Here is a 6,833-nt window from a genome sequence, read left to right on the forward strand (position 1 = left end):
AGTGGAGTAGTTTTCGAGATAGAAGTAATTTTCCACGAATTTGATTTCGAGACCTCAAGTTTAGAACTGAGGTCTCGTAATCAACCATCTAAACGCACACAACTTCGTGTGACTAGTGTGTTTTCTTCTTTCATTACTATCTCGCAACTTTGATGACCGATTGAGCTCAAATCTTCACGCAAATGTTGAGATACACCAACTGTGAAGGCTGTCTTTGACAATTACCAATAGTGTCCACTGCCTTTAAATAAACAATATATCACCCCCATATAAAATAAAATAGATTGACAAAAACACATAATATAGATTGACAAAAACATATAAGTAGTAGTCCCAGCCTATTTCTATACCATCCGCCCAGGTAGTTAATAAGCAGGACAGTTCTTTTCAGAATTGAAAAGTCTCCCGCTGAACACCCGAACAATCTACTCCGCGGTGGTAGAATTAAGCAAGACAGTTCTCTGATAACAAACTCTACCTGGCAAGTAGATACACACATGGTATTACCGCAAATCAAATATATATTGATACCTCACCATGCAATGCCTCAAATCCTATAAAAACACATAAGTTGTTGACGGCCTGACGTTTCGACCATATTATATGCAGAGTATATTTCGATGTGGACCCGACTATATGCCGTAATCAGCAAACTAATAATACGCCAGATTGCAAAGTGGCTAAGAGCAATAATTAACGTTGGAATAACATGTGTTTGTCGAGGGTTTTCTGCAGACGACAATTTGAGGATACGATGACAGGAAACGAGTTTCCTCGTTTATATAGGCAGGGCTGGCTTTATGAAGTCTGGCATAAATAAGCATGTAGCCTTGCTTATTAGGTTTTTATTAAGATGCAAAAATATCAAGCACAAACAAGTGTGCGTTTATCTTTTTAGTTTTGCTCTACGCAATGGCCTCACATCAAGCACAAAAAGACTTTGCTAAGCAACACACAAAAATACGTATAATTTCACCTGTAACGCAACTGGGATTCAATTCAAATATTTAATATACATATAAATCAATAAACAAAACCGTCTCTTTCCCAAAAGCATTCTGAGTGGTTTATGATGTTCTTCATAAATCCAACCATAAATAATGTTTTTATGAAATTATTGTCAATATTATAATTCCAATTTCTGTGCTGACAATGTCTGTGCTGACAGTCATATTATTTTTTCTGATGTATTAAAACCCTGTGGTGCTGTCAATCCAACCATAAATAATGTTTTTATGAAATTATTGTCAATTTTATAATTCCAATTTCTGTGCTGACAATGTCTGTGCTGACAGTCATATTATTTTCTGATGTATTAAAACCCTGTGATGCTGTCAATCCAACCATAAATAATGTTTTTATGAAATTATTGTCAATATTATAATTCCAATTTCTGTGCTGACAATGTCTGTGCTGACAGTCATATTATTTTTCTGATGTATTAAAACCCTGTGGTGCTGTCAAGGCCGTTTTGGTGTTAAATTTTAATATTTCCACTGTATTAAACACATTGGTCAGCTCATATCAGATCATATTGTGATGGACCATGTCACACGTCCAATAGTAGACTTGATTCAAGTCCCATGCTCGTGTGAGAGGTCCCTAAAAGCATCACAAAACATTAGTTTTCTGGGGATGGCACGGGATTGGGACTTGAGTCAAGTCTAGTCCAATATTGGGTGTCAATCCACATGCGACATTTCCGGTGGATTGATTTAAAAAAAAAAATGCCAGCATCCTTAGTGTACAGAACCGGTCATGTCTATTACAATAGTATAGATTGAACCACCTGAAGCAAACCATCCCCTGACGATGACTTGAGAAAGCTAGTCGAAGCGTTGAGACCAATTCAAGAACTGACTCTGCAATGCAGTTATACGATTCTATAAGCTAAAGTAGACCTAGTAGTCCCGCCATTTTTCTATATCTTCCGCCCAGGTATTAGTTAAAAAGCAGGACAGTTCTTTTCAGAACTGCGAAGTCTCCCGAACATCCGATAAATCTACTCCGCGGTGATAGAATAAAGCAAGACAGTTCTCTATAAGAACAAAACTCTAACAGACAAGTAGATACACACATGGTGTTACCGCAAACCTAGTGTATATTGATACCTCACCATGCAATGCCTCAAATCCTATGAAGCAAACATGTCACGATATAAATGTTAAAGACAGTGAACACTATTGGTCATTGTCAAGACCAGTCTTTACAGTTGGTGTATCTCAACATATTATGCATACAATAACAAACCTGTGAAAATTTGAGTTCAATCGGTCGTCGAATTTGCGAGATAATAATGAAAGAAAAAAACACCCTTGTCACACGAAGTTGTGTGCTTTCTGATGCTTGATTTCGAGACCTCAAACTCAAATTCTAAATCTGAGGTCTCGAAATCAAATTCGTGGAACATTTCTTCTTTCTCGAAAACTACGTCACTTCAGAGGGAGCTGTTTCTCACAATGTTTTATACCATCAACCTCTACCCATAACTCGTAATCAAGAAAGGTTTTATGATGATAATTATTTTGAGTAATTACCAATAGTGTCCACTGCCTTTAAACAACAAATTGTTGAAAACGCATAACAAACAATATCTCTGGGGAAACATTTCGAGTATGCGCCGATAACGTACACTTAGTGTATTGTAACCAAACAGGTCCCTCACTGCAAAGAATGATAATTGTTTTTGTTGGATGTACACATACAGGCACGTTGTGATACGATAAGTTATCGTGTACGTATACGGACTTATCGTGTACGTCACAAATAGACTTTGTAAAGCAACACACACAAAAAAATGCATTTAATTTCAACTGTAACGCAACTGGGATTCAATATTTAAAAAATAGAAAAAAAAAAAAACAATTTCCAAGACCATCTCTTCCCCAAAAATATTCTGAGTGATTGATGGTGTTCTTAATCAATCCATAGATCAATCCAACCATGAATAATGTTTTTATGAAATTATTGTCCATATTATAATTCCAATATCTGTGCTGAAAAGACAGACAATCATGTAGTGCTGTCAAGGCCGTTTGGTGTTAAATTTTAAAGTCACCTGGAAATGGTAGTTTGTCAAAATAAAGCTGTTGTCACTAAAATATGTGTTTTGATGAGTGGAATATGAATAAACAGTTAACTAAGGTTAAACAAAATAGTTTCCATGTTATTTACAAATTTGAAAACAAGCCCGACCCGAGAGGGCGTTCGTGACGTCAATCGAGGCGCGATGAATCGCATGCAGTGCCAACACAAGCTAAAAACATGCCCTCAAAGTTGAAATAATACCTGATTTTTTTTACGTCAGGCAAATGCTCCTATAGGTTCGTTTTGTCTTTCAGGTACCTTCTTCGACTTCCCCACCACCAAAATTGTTGGGATGGCGTCATATTTTAGAAAAGAACTTTTCTCTTCATGTCAAACTGTGTAGTGTATTCCGGACTTTCGAATCACGACGGCTCGAAATGTTTGCTGCACGGCTCTGGAAAAGACTTGCAAACTTACCCCCCCCCCACCATCTTTAGCTGTTTTGCTGCATCCAGCAGCAGTACACCTGGTCGACATTGCCAGAAAAATGCAAGAGAAAACCTTTTTCGAAACGTACAAACTCACGACTAGGACGTACGTGTGTTCGATGTGCGATCGAGGCAAAGTCTGCCTCGATAGACGTCACAAAAGGGGTAGGCGGAGTCAACAAACAAGATCTCTGGGGAAACATTGCGAGTATGTGCCGAGAACGTATATAGGTGTATTTCAACCAAACATGTCCCTCACTGTATGATAATTGTTTTTGTTGGATGTTCACACACAGGCACATTGTGTTACGATCAGTTATTGTGTACGTACTCGATAAGCCCGTGTACGTACACAATAACTGATCGTGTTATACAATGGTTATTATTATGCGTACATGATAAAAGAAAGAGACCTTTTGTGCCGGCAATAGCCGTAGGGAATATTGTTTGTTTTAGTTCGTTTCACAGTGTGATCAGAGAGGTTTGAAGTCTATGCATGTTTGGCATTAAGTCTGATACGGTATTTCTATGGGATATCTTTTAAGATCCTTTTCTGTGACAAACACAATTTTCCCTCTCGGTGTATTTTCGTAGATGCTTAAGATCAATCTAAATGAATTCCCATGTGCCCTTCAGTTAACCAAGTCTTCAGTTCGTTGGGAGCTTGATCTAGTCACATGGGAGCGAATGGCATTTCGTAATGGTAGAAGTTGATGCTCAAAAGTCTGATTGACAGAATATATATAGGTTACATGAAAGGGATCGTATTCGTTTGGTAATTGGTATTCAGACATATAATAGATGTTAAATTCGCATCGGGGATAAAGAATATTAATTTTGGTTTTTACCCATACACCGATGTGTGTTAGCACTGTATGCTCGGTACTTTCCCGAGTCCTGTGAAAAAATATCACAGGCAAATTACTCGGGTGGGATTCGAACCCACGAATTCGACACTGCTCTAGAATTGCAACGGTCGTGGGTTCGAATCCCACCCGAGTAATTTGCCTGTGATATTTTTTCACAGGACTCGGGAAAGTACTGAGTATACAGTGCTAACACACATCGGTGTATGGGTAAACCCCCCCCAAAAAAAAAAAAAAAAAAAAAAAAAATTCATTTCGAAGGGTGTAGCAAGTTCGAGATATTGCATAAAGACACTGGACACTAATGGTAATTGTCAAAAACCAGTCTTCTGACTTGGTGTATCGCAACATTTGCACAAAATAACAAACATGTAAACATTTTAGCTCAATTGGTCGTCAAAGTTGCGAGATAATAACGAAAGAAAAAACACCCTTGTCACACGAAGTTGTGCGCTTTCAGATGCTTTTCGAAACCTCAAATTCTAAATCTGAGGTCTCGAAATCAAATTCGAGGAAAATTACTTCTTTCTCAAAAACTAGGTTACTTCAGAGGGAGCCGTTTCTCATAATTTTTTACACTTTCAACCTCTCCCCATTACTCATTACCTTGTAAGGTTTTATACTAATCATTATCTTGAGTCATATTATCAATAGTGTCCACTGCCTTTAAATTCTGGGGAGGATATATCCACGCAGGAAGAATAATCTGCAATTGTACACAATCTGATAAATGTTACCGCAGTAAACGCTTCTCGGATTAACAGTTTGGGGGATAAAAAGTGAAATCTTTTTCCATAACTTCAGAACTGCGAAGTGAAAAGTTGCTCAACATGCATTTTATTTACCAAGTAAGTGTTTTTTTCCCAACAAAGTCATGACCAAAAGTATAAAGACCCTTTAATGGGGTGAATTTTATAATGAAAATGAATGTCACCGTTAAGTTAAGAAGACCTCTATTCGCAATCCACTCTCCGCATTAAGTACTGGATAATTATTCCCGCCGATCACCTTAAAGTGTCGGTTCTATCTTATTCTCAAGTAGTCTGCTCTGATCGTCTTCTTTTGTTGTTTCATTTTCATAAAATATCACAAGTTAGACAGTTAGTTCTTTGAGACACACCGAGATTATTTTAACATCTTGTTGCACTACTTTTTATAATTTTACTTGTCAATTACTTTTTTTTTTTAAATGAACTGACTGAAACGTCAAGTATCTATAACTATTTCAATTTATATATAAATAATATCCTTCATCACAATTAAATTGATATTAACAATAAATGTTGAATTTATGTCGGAACTTCGCAAATCTTATTTTGTGTAAAAACAAAGCACGAAGTATTGTTTATACAGTCTAGGTCCCATACGAGGCAAATTATAGGTAGCAAGTTCGAGACAAGCCCGTAGAAGAAAAGACACTCATTAATTGAATATTCACATTTTAATCTTGAGGGTCGTATGATCATTGTCTGAAAAAATGACTTCCATGGTACCAAAGTAGTCCTGCAGCATTTACTGTTGTGGGGTCCCTCCAGGTTGCCAGCCAAAGTTTCCTCGTGACATATACAATTGTTACGGGGAAACGTGACCCAACTGATACCGTCAATGATTAAATGAGCTTTCATAGAAAGTCGGTTTACCTTGAAAACCTATATAACGTGAGATTTAAGATGTTCATTCTTATTTCAATTTAATATTAACCTATATACAATTTAAATTGGAAAATCAAAGACAATTATTCAAATGTTGGACTACAATGAAAAATAAACATTGTGTTTCAAACAAAGTCGTGCACAGTGCTTGTTCAAAGTCACCTGGAAGTGGTATTTTTTCAAAATAAAGCTTTTGTCACTAATATATGTGTTTTGATGAGTGGAATGTGAATAAACAGTTAACTAAGGTTTTAAAAAATCAGTTCTTATGTTATTTATAAATTTAAGAGTAGACCCCGACCCGAGAGGGCGCTGTTCGTGACGTCAATCGAGGCAGACTTTGCCTGTAATGCGTAGAGTAAACACAATTGCAAAGTACATTTTTTTTTCCGGCAATGCCGACCAGGTGTATTGCTGCTGAATGCAGAAAAACACTTTTTGAAATGTACCAACTCACGACTTGGACGTACATGTACTTTGCACGTGTGTTTACTATACGCATTGCAGGCAAAGTCTACCTCGATTGACGTCACAAAAGGGGTAGGCGGAGTCAGCCCCCCAAACAACTTTTATATTTTTTAAACATAAATCGTGACAAACAATTACTAAAAAAATTGTTTTATTGTACGTAAGCATATACTCTTATGTTTGAAAGAAAACAAGTTATATTTCCAGGTGACTTTAAAAACTACATAAGCTGGGTGATTCATTATTGTAATGATATGATTGCTACGGCAGTGTGCATCGTCGATGATAAAGCAGTGACATTTTGGCATCCTTCCTAATATAGGCATATTTTC

This window comes from Asterias amurensis, chromosome 8 (genome assembly GCF_032118995.1).
Source record: "Asterias amurensis chromosome 8, ASM3211899v1".
NCBI lineage: Eukaryota > Metazoa > Echinodermata > Asteroidea > Forcipulatida > Asteriidae > Asterias > Asterias amurensis.